Here is a 21,958-nt window from a genome sequence, read left to right as displayed (position 1 = left end):
TGTTGTTCACAGCAAATATGACCTACATGAGTCAGGGGACACAGGTTAACAGTCTCCAATATGCCTTCGTGGCCAGCTGGTAAATATTAGTTTTCCTAATTCTGGTCCAGCCTGTGTTCGGTGGGATTGCATGAGGGCATCAGTCTGAGATACAGTATTTGTTTACACCACCTGCTAGGTGGTATTCATCCATCCCGTGTCATGACTCAGAGATAGAGATAGGAACAGAGGTAGAAAGACATTTAGAGGTGCGGACAATCATTTTTTTTTTAAAGATTTTATTTATTTATTTGACACAGAGAGAGATAGCGAGAGAGAGAGAGAGAGAGAGAGAGAGAGAAAGAGCCCAAGCAGGGGGAGCAGCAGGCAGAGGGAGAAGCAGGCTTCCTGCATGAGCAGGGAGCCTGATGCGGGGCTCGATCCCAGGACTCTGGAATCATGACATGAGCTGAAGGCAGCGGTTTAACCAACTGAGCCACCCAGGCGCCCCGCAGACAATCATTTTGTATGGGAGATGCAGGAACTGGGATCACCCCCTAATATTTCTGATTGGCTTCTCAGTAAAGTTAGAGAGACTGGATATCAAGTCCTGGTCACCTACCATTTGGTGAGGAGTGGCAGATCTAGGTGTCAGTTGAATTAAGCAGCCTGCTATCTTTTGTGAAAGCTGCACCAGGATGTTTTTCTTTGAACAGGAAAGAAGATTCCAGGGTGGTTCTAAAAGACAAGAGATCATTAGTGTCCCTCCCTGCTCTGCACCCAGATTCTAAGGTGTTCCCTCCTGGATGTCAGAGTTGTTGCTCTCCCTATATTCCCCCAAATCAGTGTGTCCAACTCTAGTAGCTATAAATACACCTTTCCCCCTCATCATCTCCCTGTACCCAGACCTCTCAGCTGAAGTGTTACATGCAAAGGGGTTAAGACCGTCTTAATAAAATGTATTGAGATGCATTATTACCCTCCCTCCCACCTTCCCTCACGTGGGTCTCTGTCATGCACTTGAGAATCAGTGTACACAACTTAATAATTATTATCTATATGACTGTAACAACCCAGCAAGAGAATTCAGGTGGCTGAACTAGATTTAAGTTTGAATTCTGTAGGCCACGTTTTGGCCAGGATGCCACCCAGAGTATGTGCCAGGCCAACCTGAGGCTGTTGTTAGGGGATGAAAAGAAACGGCATGGCCAGAAATGGTAGAGTGGAATCCCAAATTTTCGAAATAGGGTCAGTGCAACTCCTCCACCCTGTGATCCTGATCATTATTCAGGAGGTAACCAGGAAAAGAACCATTTTGGGGGAACTGCGACATTTAGTGAACAAATCGCCTTAACTAAGGTAAGTGGATCAGGAGAAGGTGAAGAAGGTGGAGTTAGAAATCTTTCCAGTGTTTTTTGTTTTTTTTTTAAACCACGCCACTTCTTAATGATACTGACAGTTCAGGAAGAAAGAAGTGTAGAATGTCCATGACATTCTACACTTTCTACACTGTCCATCGACTACCTTGACTGTTAACCCAATGTTGGGTGCCACCTTTGTGACAAAAGGTGCACCATTGTCAGATGGTTAGTGGGTAAATGATCTTGAAGGCTGAACATACACATAATTTAGTTTCACAGGCCACAGTGATGTGGTGGGAGGGTGGCTGATGAGTCTGGAATAATAACAGCTTACTGCTGCCCTCCCTCCAGCATATTCAAGCAGCCCCACACACCGTAGGTAGCCATGTCCAGGGGTGGGCACCTTCGTGCAGAATAGAGGGGCAGCAGGAAGAATATCTGCAATTCCTGATAAATCCTTCTCCTGACCACTCAGAGAAGTAAGACCAGTGAGAGTTTTCCCAATACCTTTGAGAAATTAGAACTTCATTTTGATAGGCAGGAAACTAGGAAAAGGAAGGCAGGATCTCACCTACAACTGTGCTGTGAAAACGGCTAGGCTAGAGTTAGCTAATTACATAAGTTAATCAGGTTAATTAACCAAATTGAGAGGCAAAGTGAATTGGCTACAAAGCAAAAATCAGAAACACTCATAGAGAGCTGAGAATAAGTAGCATTGGATTGACAAGAGTAGTCAGTTTTTTTTGTTTGAACTTCTTATACCTTAGCTTGGTATTTTTCCTTTATTCACCGGTTTTCCATCAGAAGTATAGAGGGGTCAATTGTGTCTGTTTGTTTATGAACTTTAAACTGAAACCCAAAGCCACCTTGACGATGTCCTCATGCAGAGCGGCAACATACTTGGTAGAATAGTGTCTTATCCACAATAATATTTTATTTTTGTCTAGTATTTAAAGAGCCAGCATTGCATACCAAATTTATACATGCTTTATACCTTTGTATGAATCTTTATAAAGAAATAACATTATCTATTTCACATAACACATATGAAATTACTCATCATTGAAAATTACAGATATACACACATACATGCATACACATATTTATCTTACTTACATTTTCCAAAATTTAGTTCAGTGCCACATATATGGAGCATTTATATGTGCAGGGCACTAAAAAGGGTTTTTAAAACGATTACGATGTGTTCTCCACATTAAGGTCAGGGAGTAAGAAAAACAGGCAAGACAAGGACACATTAAAAATCATATCTTATTAGATAGGATATCATAAAGGCAATTATTAAAGCAATTTATGAGATTAAGAGATTATGTACTTAAAAAATACAATCATAAGACTAGACCAGACAGTTGATCAAAGTAGGAGACCAAGAAACAGATTCAGCATATCTTAAACCTAGTTTCCCAGATCAATTTATATTAGTAAAATCATTAAAGGATACTATAACAGTTGGTTTACTCTTTGAGAAATATCCAAAAATGTACTAAATTAAAGTATAGATGAACTAAAAAATAAAATTTAAACCAAAATTAACTAGATGGGCATCTAATTTAAATATTTGAGTTTAGTGTGGCTAGGCCATTTACTAGGCCAGTGAAAAGAAACTATAATAGATACAGACGGAGATTTAAATACATAAAACTTTCTTTCCTGGCCAGTGCTTTGGTTTCAAACTCTTTCAAAACTTTGGCAGTATGAAGACATTTTATTTGCTATTGCTCATGGGTGGCTTTTTCACTATTCCAAGTTCCAATGTTATTTTAGAAGATTTTGTTGTGATGTCTTTCATTCTCTTGTCCAGAGTAGAAATACGATGACTGGGTTTGTTCCTGTGTGAGATAAAGCCTGGGTAATTTTCTTCACTTTTATATGTTCATTACATTTAGTGTGTATTTAATAAGTGCCAAACACTACTGTAAGCACAGATAAATAATAACCCATTTAAACCCAGCCATAGTCCTATTCGGGTGAGGGACCTGAGTGGGGAAAGGCCATAGTGTACTCATTCAGAGTCTTGTGGTTAAAAAGTGTGTTTTGGGGACATCTCCTCTCCCACCCCTTCTAAATCTGCTGGAATTCCTGGTCAAAGGAGAGACAGGAGATATGATAGGCGTTAAATAGGGGGTTTATATATAACATAACAGGTTATGTTAAATGTGAGAGGAATTAGGGGGTGGTGGCTCTAAATTGGTTCTGTATGTGTTTGGAGTTTTTGCCAATGAAGTTGCTTCCTCAGGAAAGATAAGAGTGTTTGGGGGACAGTTTTGAACTTTATTTTAAATCCCTCCACTTTCTTGGAGAGTAGCAGCCTTGTCTCTCTTTGGCCCCTGTCCGCTAAGGTGAGATCCCACCCACCACACCATTGTCCGTTCGCATTCTACCAGCGTGAGTCACTCCAGCGAAACTTCCTTCCTCAGAAATGTCCAGGTAAGAAGTGATTGTTAGTGTGCTTTTCAGCCGTCTTAGAGAAACGGGATAGTGGAAAGAGAACTGTGGGCTCACAGGAGAGACCAGTGATACTTTATCCACTTCTGCCGCACTTGACTAGTCTTGGGGAAGGATCTAGCTGTGTTGCATGAAGTCCTCTTTAAAACAAAAAATACTTAACAGCTTCCTTTGGGTTTTCATAAGAGTTACTCTTCTGGTGTCAATTGTTGGGCAAAGGAAAAAGTTCTGCTCAGCATCTTTTAAACTGGTAAATAGTGACAATTAAATAGAAAATTCTATAAGAGGAGAAAAAGATTTAATTTACCAAAAACACAAAACGTTTTGAAATAACCTTGAAGCGAAATGTTAAGACCTTTTTTTAAGAACACTGCAAAAAATAATTAGGTGGCATTTATTTATTCCTTTCATAAATGCTTATCGACTGTTTATTAGCCAAAATATGAATGCCATTGTCCTAGGCGAGAAGGATCAATATTAAAAAGGGAAAACTCTGTTCACATTGATCTCAAAAATTAATGCAATTCTAATCAAAAGCACAGTAGAACCAAACAGGTGCTTATATAATCAGTGAAATTTTGACAAACTGCCTTGTCATAGTGTGTAGCACATAGAATGTATCCAATTTGTTAGCTGAAAAAGAAAGGTAAGGACAAAAACTGTAACAAATAGGTTACATATCTATATATAGCATATATATCTATACTTTTAATTTTAAAGCAACCTTAAAATAATCTCTAAGCTTTCCTCGTGTATCATCACTGTTGTACTGTGAAAGCTGCAGAATCATTTGAATTCTGTTGAGAAGATAAATTAGAAATTTTCTAAAGTTGTTTCACATTTTTTGAAGGACCTTGATTTCACGGCGAGACAGTGGTTCTCTAGGGTAACTGTGAGTCTCCAGGGTAACCCCCCGTTTCAGATTAAAGAATCTTTTTTTTAACAAAACATCTGTGATCTTTCTGTTTTCTCATTCCTATAGGCACGATGCAATATTGGAAGTTGATGTGAACTTCTACAAAATTTTGTTTTGATTTATTATGGTTCTCCATAATCTGATGAGGAGATATTAAAATAGTTAGTCTATAATGTACTTTGCCAGATAGTACGTTAGATTGCTTGCCATATGACATAGTTAGTGAAGCTAGGAAAAGGGCAATAAAAGCCTCATTATAGATATTATGGATATTAATAATAATCTTGACCAATATTTATTGAGTACTTCCTGTGTGTCTCATATATTTTAGTGCTTTACATTCAGAGTCTCCACTAATCCAGGCAGTGTCCACAAAATTAATATTATTATTATCATTCCTGTTTTTCTGATGCAGAAATTGATGTTAGTAAGGACTGGATGTTAACTTGTTAACCCAGGTTACATAGCCAGTAAGTAGCTGGAACTCACACTCCTAAGTGGTGTGTTGGATAGCTGTGTTTAGTAGTTGGGAGGGGCAGTCCACCCTCTTTTTGTGAGCCTATTTGCCCACATTAGTAACCACCTTGCAGCCGTGGCCCTCTTTCTGCCTGGCACAGTGGCCTTTCCAAGCACAAACCATGGGAAGCCCTCTGAAGCCTCTACCCAAGAACAGCTGCTAAGAACCCACTGCCCATGACCTCTTCAAGATAGAGCATGTTGTTCATGGACCTCTGAGATCTGCTCTCCTTGTTTCCCCAACAGGCTTTTGCACCATACCTGGAATCATGACCAGAGTCATCTTTCCATTGTCTGATACTTTCTACAGTCTATTCGGCAGAATTTACTTCTTTTAAGATCCGATGTTTAACTCATTTTTTCCCCTTTTTCTTACATGTTTTTGCCTATTGGTAGAGTGTAGGTTTAGATAGATATATAATTGGCCACTATTCAAGACAAATTTGTTATTATTTGGGATCAGTTTTATAAATTGCTCAGCAAAATATGAAATAACATGTATTTGGTTTTGATATCATCCAGTGAGCTGAATCAGATTTCACATTATAGATTGAAATACGTAACTCCTCATATTGATCTTGTAAACTCAGCCTTTTTGCCCTAAGGACAAGATGTTAAGATTTGGGGAGGGCTTGAGTTATAAACTCTGATGGTGTCAATATCTTCCTCATATAGAAATAACATAAAAGCATTGTCCCTATAATATATTACAAAATTGAACTTACTTGCCCTAGAGGAATACTCACAACTTGTAACCTTTAAAGATGTGTATATTAATGAACCGGTAGTGCTGCTGTCTACGTAGTTGCCACTCACTGGGCAATGACTGCACGTCTCTTTAATTAATCTATGTCACGAATTCTGGTCTCATCACATTCTCTCCCACACTGTCATTAATGGTTCAGCTCTTCTGTCAAGATTATTACCTCATACACATTTTTTTTTATCTTGTAGCTTAACTTTTTAAATTAAATGATTTAACTTTTTAAATTTAATGATTTCTCTTGTTTCTTACTTAAGTGTCTGACTTTTGACAAAAGATGTCATAGCTCCATTCCCAGGGGACAGATGCAATTCCATGCATTACTAGCAAAGCTTTCAAATGTATGGTGCCTGGTACAATAGTAGTATAAGTCACAGTGAATTTGTAGAATATAAAAAATAACATCGGATAAGGGAGGAAATCCTTCAGTGTATTAAGTTGATAAAAATTATTTTTGCTTCCTTTCGATCTTTTTCTTTTATAATGATCTGAGTGGAAATGCCTTCCAAGGCCTGCAGGTGAAAATTAATAATCAGTGATGGTATGTGCATTATTGTGAAAGATGGCCACCCTGAAATGTTTTAGAATCTTTGTTAAATCCTAAGAATAAAGTGGTAACAAAAGGATGTATTGTAAGGTAGACAATTTAACAAACTACTTGCAGAGCCAGAAAGCCATTCTGGAAAAGATCACAGCCATAAATAGGTAAGAGAGTTAAAGCCGGCACCGTGACTTAGCCAGAAGCGAGGCTTGTGTATTTATGGCATGTTGAGTGTGCAGGAATAGCTGCAGCTGCCCCCCAGAGTCAGGCAGATAGGAGAGGAGAGTGGCCTGATTTGACTTCTGTTTGATATAAACATTTCCTTTAAAGCCATATTTCTATATAAATTATTTCTCTGTATCATTTTTTTTTCTCAAGAAGAGGTTCGTCTTAACTTCTTCAACATATGTTTTGAACTTAACTCAGTCCTAAAAAGGTGAATACACATGGGTTCTTAATTCTGCTATAGAGAATACGCAGGAATTAAAAAAAAAATCTCAACTGCTAACTCTGTTCAAAAGTCAGTATTAGTAACTGGTGATAGCAGACAGGTTCTGCATCTTTCATTCAGGTCTTTATTCTTCCTCCTCTTTTTTCTTTTAAAAAATTGCATTAGATATTAATATTGATTATATATTGTCAGCTTCCTACAGTGTTCCTGTTCATAATTTATTTATAGGTTTATTACAGATGCCTTTGTTCACCCGAAAGAGTCAGTGCTGGATAGATGCAAAATGTATGAGTCAACCAGTATTGACCTTATTTGTACTTAGGCATAGGCATATATGAAGTGCTCATACATTTTGACCAAGGACAGATCCCCTTCCTGTCTTCCTTATACCCTGCCCCTCCTTGCTTCAGTCTAAAGGCCTCTCGAGCAGACTTCCTGATTCAATTCTTAGTATTCATTGCCTCACTCCCTACCTGTTAGTCACACTGAACTCCCTGCTGTTACTCATCCTTACCAAGTTTGCATCTACCTCAGGGCCTTTGCATTTACTGTCCTTTTGTGAAAACCCTGTTTTGCCAGATAATTTCACAGCTTCCTTTGCTCATTTTATTTACACATCTGCAGGGAGGTGTTTCTTGATGCCTAATATGTGAAAGCATTCCTCATCACACTGCTTTATTATTCTTTAGAGAGCATATCACTCCCTGGTACGATGTTATTCAATTATTTCTTTATTTTCTGTCGCTTTTCCCATTAGAATATCAATTTCATGAGGTGTTCTTTTTCCTGTTACAAAGTGTATTCTCAAAATTATTTATAATTGAAATGATGAAGCAATTCTTGATGAGAAATTCAGAATACTAATAAAAGGGAGTAAATCAGTTAACCTAATCAAACAAAACAATCTCTCATGAAGAAGCTACAACGAGGAAAAATTGCTGTTTGTTACTATATGAAAGGGAATATTGATTGTTGGGACTTGAGCAATATTTTTCAAAAGCTGTGCATTTCTAAAAATAGTTTGCACACTATACTATGGTTGTCACTGATGAAAAAAATCATAATTTGTTTTTGGTTTTGAGTTGTTTTTAATTTTTTCCCTTCATGCAACACATACTTTGGATTGCCTGCTGTATATACATCACACAATGTGGCATTTGGATGGATGAGATCCCTAAGCCAAAGGAGGTCATTTTCTAGTTGGAAATGAAAGCACATCTACAAATATTAAGGAGATGTGAACTGTTGAAAACATAAAAGCACTGACAGTGTACTATAATATGTTATACATATACTTTTTAATAAATGTAAATACTTATGAGTTGGTAGACTCTCTCCGCAGATATCTTTATAACTTTGGGTTAAAAAGTATTAGAAAATTCTTTATAAATCAGCAGATGTCATAGCACATAATGTTTGCCATTAAATGTTCAGTTTATGTGAGTCTTGGAAAAAAAAATTCCCCAGGGATGACATTTTTGTATAGGTGTGAGTAATTATTCTATCGGAATATTCGGAAATGTGGATTTCAAGTGTAGTTCCGAGTCCGTCCTTTTTTTTTTATCCGTACTGCAATTTCTCATCGGCCTTTACTTTAGTCACTAATAAGAGTTTCGCATGTAAAAGATGAGATCTATGAGGGAGAGATTTTAGACCGCTCAGGACTTTGTTTTTTGTTCTGCTGGCAAGTCACTCGGCCCTGAGGCATTGTGTCATACCCATGCCAGTCCTCGGTTATAAAAGTGATTAACGGGAGGAAACAAGAGAATACCGCAACCGTTTTAGTGCATTAATTGCATTCAAGACACATTCTTTTTCTCTTCCCTGGTAATAAGAACCTATGTTTGGTTTTCCTCCCATTAATTTCATATCCCTTTTGCGTCCTAATAATAACCTGCAATCTGCAGGCTTAATCATGATAAGCAATCTCAAATCATTTTATCTCATCACAGTGTTGGATAAACACTTCTGATTTAAATTTCAATAATTCTACATTAGCGGTGCTGGTATGAGCCTTCGATGTCTGATGGAAATTCTGCACAGGGATTACTTAGTAATTATTGGTTTCATTGAGGTTTATGTTAGAGTTGTAGTTAGTGCCGTGCCAGAAATCCAAGCCCCAGAGAGCAAGCCAGGCCAAGCTTGAATGATCACTGCTGTTCACCTATTAGATATGTCATAAAAAATGAAATTAAAATCTCTCTACTGGGTGATCAAACTGTCTAAAAAAATCTCATAGAATTTTAGACTCAAAGAAATTTAAAGATGAGACAGCTCTATTAGATTATCTAATCAACCTCCTACCCCTGTCTTTCTCTTGAGGGACTGTTCTCTTAATGCCATTTTTGATTATTTTGTCTAGTCTATTTGAAATGACTTGGTCCATAAGACCTCTATACTTCCCCCAGGAGAACTTTCCCTGCTCTAATAGATTTCATTGTTGGGAAGTGCTTCCTAATTGCTACATCTTTTCCCCTTTAATTTCATGCTATTCTCTTATTTTAACCTTTGTTTTACTGTCCATTTGTTTCTGTTCCTTATATTCAGCCCACATATCAAACAAGTTTTACATTTAACCAATTGAGATTCAAAATGTGGGCAATAAGAAAACTTATGAAGGGTAAAAAACTTGTCCAACCAAAGTCATATTTACTCATCAACTAAGAAATATCCTGATTTCATGTGTAGTTGAAACTGAGATAATCATTTTTATATAATTGTCTCTGCCTCCAGGTCCTTATATCAAAAATCAGAGATGTTCCTCCCCACCACCATCACCCAGCTTCTCTTTGTGGTAGAGGGAGAGTTAAAACAAATATTCCAGGACATGTACTGTGCACTGAGTTTTTCCCCTCTCCCCCAAACTCGTATGTTGGGGGCCTAATCCCCAGTGTGACTATGTTTGGATATAGGGCCTCTAGGAAGTATTTAAGGTTGAATGAGGTCATAAGGGTAGGGCCTGAATCCAGTAGGATTGATGGCTTCATAAGAAGAGGAAGAAAGGCAGATCTTTTTCTCACCCCTTGTGCACTTAAAGGAAAGGCCCTGTGAGGCCTTGTCAAGAAGATGGCTGTCTACAAGCTGGGAGGAGAGCTCTCCCCAGGAAAAGAATCGGCTGATGCCTTGATCTAGGACCTCTGGGTTCCAGAACAGTAGAAAATAAGTTTCTGTTGTTTAAGCCACCCAGTGGCTTTTGTTGTGGTAACCCAAGCTGTCTAAGACAATAGATATCAGGAAATGGAGTATGTTTTTATCATACCACGTATGACTTTGGGCTCCTCTAGGTTATGGGAACCAACATATCTTTCCCCAATCTCAGAAAGACCCCCCGGAATCACGGGTCTTGGATTAGAGTTAACTTTGAAAATACTTTCTGACACAGATGGCTAGTGAGGGAAACCACATACTTTAAAAAAAAAAAAAGTGAACATAAATTAGCTATCTATATCCTATCATATGACCAGCATTGTTCCAACAGAAACATCTACTTTTCTATCTTGAGAACAGAATTAACATAGCTCATTATCACTTAATGTTACTAAGTATGTAGATGTTTAAGAAACTGTACTTCTTTCATTACTCTGATTCCATGAATGGAATGTTCAGACTTCTGAAAATCATAATGGTGGACAAAACACAAAGGACGCATTTGACATTCTGTTTGTTTTGTTAGAATTCAGTAGCATACTAAATGTAATAGGAATCCTGTAGCACTTGAGCTTTAGTTGAAAAATCTTTCTTTGTCTTGTGAAATCCTCCTGCAGACCTAAAAGCAGGCACAGAGGATACCAGGAAGCCCTCACCTTAGCAAGGTCTCGAAGCAGTTGTCCCACTCAGCAACACAGAGCAGTGAACACTGTGGGTAGATACTGAGAATATGCCCAGAACTCTGTTGTAGTGGCATGGCCAAGCAAAAGTTATAGAAGACACACTTTTTAGTAACTTTTTCTTGTTTGCAAAGAAACACAAATGTGAAAAGGATGTTATGATGAACTCGCATTTGCCATCCCCAGATTCACCCCATCAGTGGAAAATAGCCAATGCTTCGTTTTCCTTTTTTCCTTCCTATAGAATTTTAAAGTTAAATTCTTGGCATCATGATATTTATCACTAAGTGCTTTTGTATTTTTTCCAAGTAAGGAGTTTTTCTATAACCACAGTACCATTTTCATACCTACAAAATTCAGCATATCTAATACTGAATTCATATTAGAATTTCCTAGATTGTCTTTAAAAACTGTCCACTTGTAAGTTGATATGTTCAAATCAGGAAGCAAATATGCTGTGCACTTTTGCCTTTCTCTCTTTTTTATACTTTTAAATTCAAAATAATTTCAATTATGGAAACATTGCAAAAAATCACACAGAGTTCCAGAAAAGCCTTCATGTACCTTCCCTTAAGTTTAACATCTTATAACCATGATCAAAATGAGGAAATTAGTATTGGTACAATATTATTAACTAAACTATGTACTTTATTCTAATTTCACCTGTTTTTTGTTTGTTTGTTTTGTTTTGTTTTGTCTTTTACTGGTGCCCTTCTTTTTCCAGGATTAAAAGGACACCTGGTTTGATTTATAGTCCATATTTGCCTACCCTTATAAACTTATATATATAAAAAAAAATGAAGGGTAGAATGTCCTCCATTTTGAACTTGTCCGACTACTTCCTCATGGTATTTATTGACTCTGTACCTGGATCCAGTATTTTTCTTGAGAACTGGAAGTTATATCAAAAGGTTTGATTCAATTTAGGTTCATCTTTTTCACAAAAATACTTCAAAGCCTATGCTGTGTATTTAATTTCGTATCACATCAGACACACGTATCCCATTTAAATGATGGAGATAGGCTGGGGCTGCAGGTGTTCACAGTGAGGTTATTATGTTGTAAATTCCCCCATCAACTTTTCATGTTTTAATTTCATATCCATTGATAATCATTGCCTTAATCTTTTGTTTGGGATTTCAAAACGGTGATATTTTTCTAATTTTTATGTTCCTTTTTATAATGTATTATCTGGAACCACCCTGTAAAGAGAAATTTGCCCTTAACAGCTAGAATTATTTAGTTACCCTGTGTATTATCCTCATTTATCAGATAAGGATAATACACAGAAAGCCCTTGGCTCAGTTGGCAAGTGCTGCCCTAATAAATTACTACAGACTGGGTGGCTTAAAAACAGCAATTTCTCTCAGTTCTGGAGGCTGGTCATCGAAGATCAAGATGTCAACAGGTTAAAAAAAAAGAAAAAAGATGTCAGCAGGTTTGGTTTCTCCTGAAGTCTCTCTCCTTGACTTGCAAATGACAGTTTTCTCATTGTGTCCTCCCTTGGCCTTTTCTCTGTGCTTGTGAATCTCTGGATTTTCTTCCTCTTCTAATAAGAACACCAGTCATATTGTCTTAGAGCTTCACCCTTATGATCTCATTTAACCTTAACTGCCTCTTTAAAAGACCTGTCACCAAATACAGTCACACACTAAGGTACTGGGGGTTAAGGCTTCAACATATGAATTTTAAGGAAACCCAATTCAATCTATAACACCCTGAAATTTAATTTTCTCCCTTTAATTACTAAGTTTTAAAAATAAGGGGTTGGTGCTCTAGCTACTTCCAATGAACACTGGAGATTTTATTTTTCTCTTTTATTTTGTTTCTTTGAGGACTTTGTCTCTCTTTATATCTATATCTATAGATGTGTTTTTAAATAAAACTGTGAGTTAATAGATTTGTATACATTACATTCGCTTTTTCCATTCATTGTGCCCATTATTCTTTTTCACACTGAAATTCCCCATCTCTCATCAGTCCTAGCTCATGATCTGGTTCTTGTGTTCTTTCCTTACAACCCCATTAGACTCCGACACTTTTTTTGTTTTTCAGGGTAACAAAATGTCAGAATCTCATCCTGTGCATTTCTTATCTGAGACCTCAAATGAGCCAATTCTTCAAAAAGCCCAGGATCCTTTGTGTGTGTGTGTGTGTGTGTGTGTGTGTGTGTGTGAAATTGGTATTGAGAATGCATAGCCTGGACACCAAGTGTCAAAAACATGGACACTTCCTTGAAGTGCATGATTTTCCTGGGCAGAACATTAGGTGATTGACTATTAGAAAATAACCTGCTTCAAAGGTTTAGAAGTTAGGAATTGTATTTAAAAAATACTCTCCCCGGGGGGCACCTGGGTCGCTCAGTCCTTAAGTGTCTGCCTTCGGCTCAGATAGTGATCTGAGGGTCCTGGAATCGAGCCCCACATCAGGTTCCCTGCTCGGCGGGAAGCCTGCGTTTCCCTCTCCCACTCCCCCGCTTGTGTTCCCTCTCTCGCTGTGTCTCTCTCTGTCAAATAAATAAACAAAATCTTTAAAAAAAAATATTTTCCCCGGGTGGCTCAGTCAGTTGGGTGTCCGGCTCTTGATTTCAGCTCAGATTGTGATCTCAGGATTGTGGGATAAAGCTCCGTGTCAGGTTCCACAATCAGCAGGGAGTCTGCTTGAGATTCTCTCTCTCCCTCTGCCCCTCCCCCTGCTCATGCTCTCTCTCTCTCTCAAATAAATAAAAAATAAATAAATAAAATCTTAAAAAAATATTTCTCCCCGACAAGGATATATCACCTTACATGTGTCAAAGTGGCTATTATCAAAAAGACACCATCTAAGTGTTGGTGAGGATGGGAGAAAAGGGAACCCTTGTGCACTGATGAGAATAGAAATTTCTTGTAGCTGTTGTGAAAAACCGCATGGCATTTCCTCAAAAAATTAAAAATAGAGCTACCATCCAGTAATTCCACTACTAGATATCTAGCAGAAGAAAATGAACACACTAATTTGAAAAGATATATGCCCCCCTATGTTCATTGCAGCATTATTCACCAAAACCAAGATATGGAAACAACCTAAGTCATATATACCCATACACTCACAATGGAACACCACTCAGCCGTAAAAAAAAATGAAATCTTGTCATTTGCAACAACATGGATAGACCTTGCGATTATTATGCTAAGTGAAAGAAGTCAGGTGGAGAAATACCACATGATTTCACTTACATATGGAATTTAAAAACATAACAAAACAAATACAGAACAAAACCCAGACTCATAGATACAGAGAACAGATTGGTGGTTGCCACAGGGGAAGGCGGTTGGGGGAGAATGGGTAAAGGGGATTAAAGAGTACAAACTTCCAGTTATAAAATAAGTAAGTCATGGGGATGTAATGTGCAGCATGGGGAACATATTCAATAATAGTAATAACTTTGTATCAGGACAGCTGGTCATTGTGATATTGTGGTGACCATTTCACAATGTATACACATATGAAATCACTGTGTTGTACACATGAAACTAATACAATACCATATATCAAATATACCTCAATAAAAAGCACTGGGGAAATATATGGTGTGTGTATGTATTCTAATATGTTGCTATTTGTAACGTACCCCCTTTCTTAGATTAAATGAATTTGTATACAAAAAATAAAAAATTTTTCTCCAGCCCTTCAAAAATCATGTTATCTCCAAATCATTTTCTGCACAATAACTTTAACAAGATTTTATGAGTTGTATCTTGCACCTTTCTTGGGATGGCCTTCCAGTTTCAAGAAAGCAAAACCTACCTCAGAAGCCTACAGTGACTAAATGGGAATGCTAGCACCAAAATCTTTCCAGAAAAGCAAAAGAGAATATGCTAATTTTTTTTCAAACAAGTGTGCATCTGTCTGACAGCAGAACTACACCAAAGACTGCCGTCATGCTACTTCCTTATTTTGGACTCAGAGTACCTCAGCAGGCCACTGTTACTGCTCACTACCTACAATACTCTTGTCAAGCTTAATGATGATGTTCTACACAAAAACATGGAAAACAAGTAGCAGAGTCATATTTTCCTGACTCCGGTATTTAGGTTTGAAGTATGATATCTGAAGATGTTTGCAAATGAGACTGAGCAGGTTTTCAAATATCTGAAGTGGAATAGGTCATATATACATGATCACTTAGTTTTTTAAATATGCAAAATATTAAACTACAATACTAACAGGTATTCATCGTGTTTTCATCTTCATCATCTTCATCATCTTCATCATTATGTGCCTCATAATTATCTTGAACCACTGGGGCATTTGAGTAGCTCTAACTGACCTAGGATAACATTTAAATCTGTTTTATTTAGTTTCTGTCATTGCAAAATGAAATAGTGAGTGTGGTATGTACTAGAAGAATTGGGCCCATGACAACCTGTCCATTCATTATGATACGGAAAATAGATATCCTTACATTTGCCTTTGCTTCATTGACAAGATAACTGTAATCAGTTTAGCCTGTGTAGTTGATAATACATGTAGTGTGGTTTCTGAACTTTCTGGTGTAATAATGGACTTTGTGTTTGAATGGGAACAGAACAACCCTAGGAGATTTCAAGAGTAAGGTTCTAATTGTTCCAAGTAAACGAATCTTTATTTTAATTAATATGCTAATAAGATATTGTTAAAAACATATTTTAAATTGCTCAAATTATTAAAATGAAAAGTATTTTCTAAAAGCATCAGCATCTGAGTGTATAAGCATGCCAATAAAGAGTAGGATAAAGTAATCCGATGTAGAAGTAGATAGAAAAACAATTTTTAGGACTATAATCATAAATGTTTTTTGCTTGACTATGCAGTAGTTGAGGCTGTAAGTTAAATTTGGCATTGGATATTTTGTGGAAATGCTAGTTTGGAGTTCTTTTCTAACATGAAGGGTATTATTTTACTGAAGTAAATGATAGCACTGTATCTTTTATTTGATAGCTTGGAATTTTAACAGCTGTTTCTAATATTTATTTTGCAAAATAATATTGACACAACTCTAACAAAAAGTATGGGATATAAATCATGCATATGCAACTTTGAGTTGATATTTACCCATTTACTACTGTACATTAATGTAATTATATGAATAATAAATAGACAATATTGAAAGACAAAAAGACAAGGAACAGTTAATGCTGAGACAGAATTAGAAGACAGAAGGAAAACCAAAGGCCAAGGTAAATAAAGACAACTGAGATACCATAGAGATTTCCCACATTCTCTCTTCCCATGTCTAGTCAATGACCAAAGTCCAGTGATAACTTAATGGTTTTATTTAGTCTTTTATTACCTCAACAAATATTTTTTAAACGTATAAGGTGGTGATCTCATAGATTCTAATGCCTATATCACTCACATGTGGCCTCCATCTCTCATATGTAGTCTCACATCTCCCTGCCTTCATTAGTCCATTTATCTATTCCTTGTCTCCTTTTGCTCTTATCAATCATATAAGTTGATTTGTATCAGCTCATTTACTACCTCTTCTTGAATAGTGTCCCTGCTGTCACTCATAATGCCCAATATTAATTAGTTCTTTTTCTGTTATCTTAATATTTATATGAACATTTCTTGTTTTATTCATATTACTTTTTTGCAAGGAATTTGTGTATAATTTTGCCTTTTATATAAGGCTGTGATATGCATGGGGTCAGGGGTCTTGTGTCATTTATTCATCTCTGGTCTCACTATCATTTAGTGATTTGCATCATGGAACTCTTGAATGTATGAGTAGATTATTAAAGACCTGCCACTTCCTTCAAGTAAAACTATTGGTGGGCAATATTTGTCTTTGTTTTTATTTAAATTTTAATTCCAGTATAGTTAACATACAGTTATGTTATATTAGTTTCGGGTGTACAATATAGTGATTCTACAGTTCTATATATTACTCAGGGTTCTTCATGTTAAGTGTACTTTGCTTTGCTTTGGTTTTAAAGGGATGTGAATTTGAGGAAAGTCTATTTGCCTTAAATTATCCTACACTTGGGTTTATATCACTGTAATATTGACATTAATGTCACACTACAACAAATTTGATTTCTTTCAAAGTCATTTAAAGTCTAGTGTTCATTGAGGGTCTACCACTGAAATGAAACCGGTGAACAATCTATGAGAAGCTTGAGATATACCTCTTGCTTGCAATGGTATCCTTTCTATTGAGAAAAATGCAAAAGCATTTGCAAAATAAGAAAGCTGTGTATATTTTTAAATCATATGACATAGGCCATGTACACATTTTCATGCATGGAAATCAAGAAGCAGAATCCAGGCACAAGGAAAGGATGTTGCTAAGGGCCAGATGAGGGATCATGTAGCTACAAGATGGCTTATAACAAAAACACATTTATAGCTAACCTTTCAAGGGATGCAGGCCAAAGCAATTACTATAAACTGATGACCATAATGGGGTCTTTTCAAAAGGGTTGCTGTGAAGCACATGTAAAACTCCTTTATGGGAAGATAGTCATAAAATGTATTTGGTACTAGTAGTGCTATACAGTCTGTATTAGGGAGACCTTTGAAAGGGAAAACAAATCTGAAAGGGCAGTGATCACTTGCTAGATATGTGATACATTTAAAATCCTTTGATGCTTACATAGTTCTCTTAAAGTTCAGTGTGATTACTATGGTTTCATCATTCCCTGTGGCCTGGTCACTGTCTAGTTGGTGTCTCTTCCCTTCCTTCTTTTTAGCAGCCTGTGCTTTCTTTGTCCATGACTGGTTTCCTTCAGCATACTCGAGGTGCCTTCTAGCTTCCCCTCTGGGCATTCTGGTATGCAGGTCTCTTGGGCTGGACCAGTCTTCCTCCAACTTACCTGTTCTTTATCATCCTTCCACGTACTACCCACCTTGGGAAGCTCACTTTCCCTGACCTCTAATAACCAGGGTGAATGCCTCAACTTTGTGTTCCAAAAGGGCTGGGATGGAATTCATCACACTTCAGTGAAATGTTGTGTTTAAAAATCTACTCTGTGCTAGACTCATACATCCACTAGAGTGGAGAACAAACCTGTTTTGCTAACTGATTTATATTGAGTACCTCGTATGGTACCTCACACACGTGTGAATGGATACATTGATGACATAACTAAAATATTTGGAGGAATGTTAAGGAGCAAGTGGTAGTTTTGAGAAGTTAATCTCAGGAATGAAGGGTCAGGACCCCAGGGGCCCATGCAAAATTTTTCATTAGCGATCACTTATTACAAACAAGCTTAATTGTACATTTGCACTCCACCACCAACACAGGGCTGGGATAGAAATTGTATTAGTCAAAGATCAGTGGTGAAATTAACTGACATGAACTCACTATTTGTTTTATTGAAAAAAAATCCTCAGCAATACTTCTCTCCCATTTATTAATCTTACAGGGTAGATTTGGTGCATATTTGGTTTAGGGGGGAGAATGAGGAAGAGAGACTGAGGCCCTGTCTTCCTCTTGTTATCCTTGGTCACTTGGTAGATTGCTACTCAAGATTCATGAATTGTTTATTGAGAGCCAAGTATGTACCTGCCTCAAATAATCATTAGAAAGGGCACAGATGAATAGGAAATAGTCTTTGTCCAATGGGGTATGTCCAAATGTCCATAAAGAAACAGTTTAGAGAACATAGCACTTTGGGCAGAAACAGGTTTTTTTTTTTTCTCTGAAATGTTAACCTTTGTATTTGAAAATTTTCAGATACTTATAAATATTTACAGACTTTTTAACCCTTATTTTCTTTTTACTTACACGAAAGGGAATTTAGTGAAGATGTCAGTCGTTTGTAGTGTCGGCTCATGGAGTTTTGCCCATTTAATCTAACGTGCGAAAAACCTTTACTGTTTCCACACAGATGATTTGTTGAGAATTGTCACTAAAATTTGCTTTTCAGACGTAATGCTAAAGCTCATTTTATATTGAACTAGAAATAAATACACATGGATACTTTTGAATAGATGTTTCTGTTTGACAAGAGCACCCTGATAATCATGGTAGTTAGATTGGGTAGGATTGAGTTCAGGCAACACATCCTGTGCCAACGTGCTCCAAAATGCTGCATGTTGAATCCAAGAGAGCACCGGTGCTGTGATGAGTATTTTGACCAAACATTTCATTTTTTGAATAAAGCTACCTGTATATTTATATGTGTGTGTGTTTGTAGGAGGATATTTTCTGCAGCTTCATTTTCACTGAAAGCATGTGCACTTCATTTAACAGGAATTTGAACTTAATAAGTTTGCATATATTTCTAGTGACTGTTCACAAACAGGATACATGGTTTGGGGGCCTCCAGGCATCTTATACAGTTTCACGTTCGAGAGCAGGTTAGAGGGTGTACATCTCCATTGTCTTTCTGTGGCTGTTTATCTGAGCCTTCAAGATCCCCATTTCCCTTTCTTATTGGTAGTGTCTGTTCCCTAAGATTTTTTTTTTAATCACCATAGAGACTTATTTATTCTCAGATAAAGTCATTAAATAATTCCTTCTATTCCCGACTCCGGCCTCACAAAGGGCCACGGGTAAAGCTCCGTGCTGCTTCCTGAGAAGGAGCTGTCAGGCTGGAGCTGGCGTGGGTGTTGGGCAAGTCGGCTCAGCCTCCACTCCTCACTCGGAGCTGGATCTTCATCCTGAGGAAGACCTTGAGGTTCTCGTCAGCCACGTGCTTCTCGAGGGCAGCCAGGGCCCTCTGATCACCGTCTCGGTAATGCCGCAGCAGTGCATCTGCATACTCCACCCACACACAGTTGGGGCAGCCACTCATGCAGCAGTTTGTTGGGGGCTGGAGCTCAGGCGGCGGGGGATACAGGGCTTCTGGAGGGCCCCTGCCAGGCAAGGACGACTTGGGCTGCCCTGTGCCATCTGCACCTGATTGAGAGCCCTCCTCTACATGGTCCTTCCCAAAAATCTCTGTGCCCTCACGGACTTGGACCCAGGCATGCGGCCTGTAAAGAACGCTGCTGCCTCCAGGAAGCCTTTGGCACCTGTCTCAGCTGGAGGGTCCACGTGGCCCCGGACCGCAGGCAGTGGCGGCCACCGTCCGGCCTCCCCCAGCCAAACTCCGGAGCAGCATCACCCGCGGCCCGGCCGCGCACGAATCAAATCCTTCATTCCTCTATCTCAGTAAATCTGCCTTCATTTTCCTTCACTTTCCCATTCCGCTGGTATGACATAAGCATGTCTTTTAACTAATTTATGTTCTCTTTGATTTGCTGAGAAAATCTAACTTTTGGAGGCAAAATGTTCTAGGCATGGGCTTGCAATAATTTTTTGGGGGGGGGCTTGCAGTATTATTTAAAAATATATTTCCATCAAGAAGTTCTCTAAAGAGGCCCTCATTCCTTTTGATGTGTGTTGATAAAAGTCATCACCATTTCTGTGGCTTAGTGCTATAACCTAGAAAGTCCCCCCCCTAGTTCTTCTAAAGGATATTTTTACTAAATCAGCTTAACGGATGTTTTTACTAAATGGGCTGCCCCATGTTGATGAAACTTTCTCTGCTTGGAAAGTATGAAGAGACTGTTGCCCCTTTCCAGTGATGGTCTCTGCTTGCAATACAATTTACAGCAGGCTCTAAATCTCTAGGAGTCTCACAAGTTGGTGAGATTTGTAGAACACGGGATAGATGGGGAGGGGTCAACAAATTGAAGACAGGTTTATAAAAGTGCTTTCTATAAATGTTCAGAAAATTGTCAATTTTATTAAACATGTGCATTTAAAATATTTCCTTCTTAACTGGCTTTTATCACATTAGCTACATCTGATATATTCACCAGTGTGTATGTACGCTGGTGTCTATATATCAGTAACAGTATATATGTATGTATACATACATATATACACACACTAACATGTTATATGTTAGTGAGTCTAATAATATGTTAGATTCAAGAATATGATTTCTAATGCATTTCTGTGCTCTATTACCTTCATATTAAATAGGTGATACAGTTTTGACATTTGCATTGTAGTTATGCTCAAATTAAATCCTGGAAGATTAAATAAACAGCCAGAATACAATGAGTCACTCCTTGAAATCACTACGAACTAGTTATCTACTATTGTCTGCATTTAAAAATTATAAAGCATGGCTTTCACAAGGTCACTGGATGTGTAGATTTCATTGACAAGAGCCATCATATGAAAACCTTATGTACCTGCACCTTGGAGAGCCTGCCCAGATGTTTAGAATAGGTTATAAAGAGCTTTAGATAGTCTACTAGGACCGATAGTGATCTCTGTCTTGCCCACTTCCTACACGTAAGAGCAACCAAGGCAGGGAAAGGTGGATTCCCCAGTGCTGGGAGGGAAGAAGGTTGAGTTAGAAGTTTTAAATATGTTCAAGATCATCAGTTTGCTGGATGAGGGAGGAGTGTTGGCATTTCTGTGAGGTCACTTGTCAAGACTGGTCAGGAGATTTGAAGTAATCAGTTGACTTAGGACCACCAGGGTTGAGAGACATCAACAGGGAATGGAAATGAGAAGAGCAGATAAACATGGACTCTTAGCTCAAGTAAAACCAGGTTATTCTATTCCAGTGTGGAAAACACAAGCTTTGCACCTAAGCTGTTCTTTTTTTTTTTATAAGATTTTATTTATTTATTCATGAAAGAGAGAGAGAGAGAGAGAGGCAGAGGGAGAAGCAGGCTCCCAAGGAGCAGGGAGCCCAACGTGGGACTCGATCCCAGGACCCTGGGATCATGACCTGAGCTGAAGACTCAGGTTAACCATCTGAGCCACCCAGGCGCCCTAAGCTGTTCTTTTGAGTGGTGATCCTTCTGGCAATGCTGGAAGTTTTCTTGTTACTCTCTCTTCTTGTCCATAGTTTGGACATGTAAAATTTTATATTCTTCAAAATCAATAAAGTTTGCTCTATATTGTTAGATAGATTTAGGAGTAGAATATTTAGTTTGAGTTTTTTAAACAGAAGACAGTGGAAAACAGATTTTTTAACCAAATCACTATATCAAAAATATTATTATGCTCTCTCATATAGTAGATTTTATGTAATACTTAGGTCTAAAGTAATAAACTAAAAAAAAATCATCTATTTGATAGTGTATTTTCATCCACCACACCATCTTGGTTCTGTAACTTGCCTCCTTGCCCTAGTTGAGTAGGGGTTGAATTGAAAGGA

General features: G+C 37.8%; 1 protein-coding gene and 1 pseudogene across 3 annotated transcripts in view; one reads left to right on the top strand and one right to left on the bottom strand.

Annotated features, from left to right (window-relative positions):
* Nucleotides 1-21,958, top strand: part of KCNJ3 (potassium inwardly rectifying channel subfamily J member 3) — a 151,373-nt gene that overhangs the window by 109,322 nt on the left and 20,093 nt on the right. The window lies entirely within an intron of this gene.
* Nucleotides 19,263-19,894, bottom strand: LOC112810862 (oxidoreductase-like domain-containing protein 1; annotated as a pseudogene).

The sequence above is a fragment of the Callorhinus ursinus genome, unplaced genomic scaffold (assembly GCF_003265705.2).
Source record: "Callorhinus ursinus isolate GAN/ISIS: 27379988/994484 unplaced genomic scaffold, GSC_fseal_2.0 scaffold2, whole genome shotgun sequence".
In the NCBI taxonomy this organism is placed as follows: domain Eukaryota; kingdom Metazoa; phylum Chordata; class Mammalia; order Carnivora; family Otariidae; genus Callorhinus; species Callorhinus ursinus.
The sequence above is the reverse complement of the archived record's forward strand: the minus strand, read 5'-3'. Positions and strand labels throughout refer to the sequence as shown.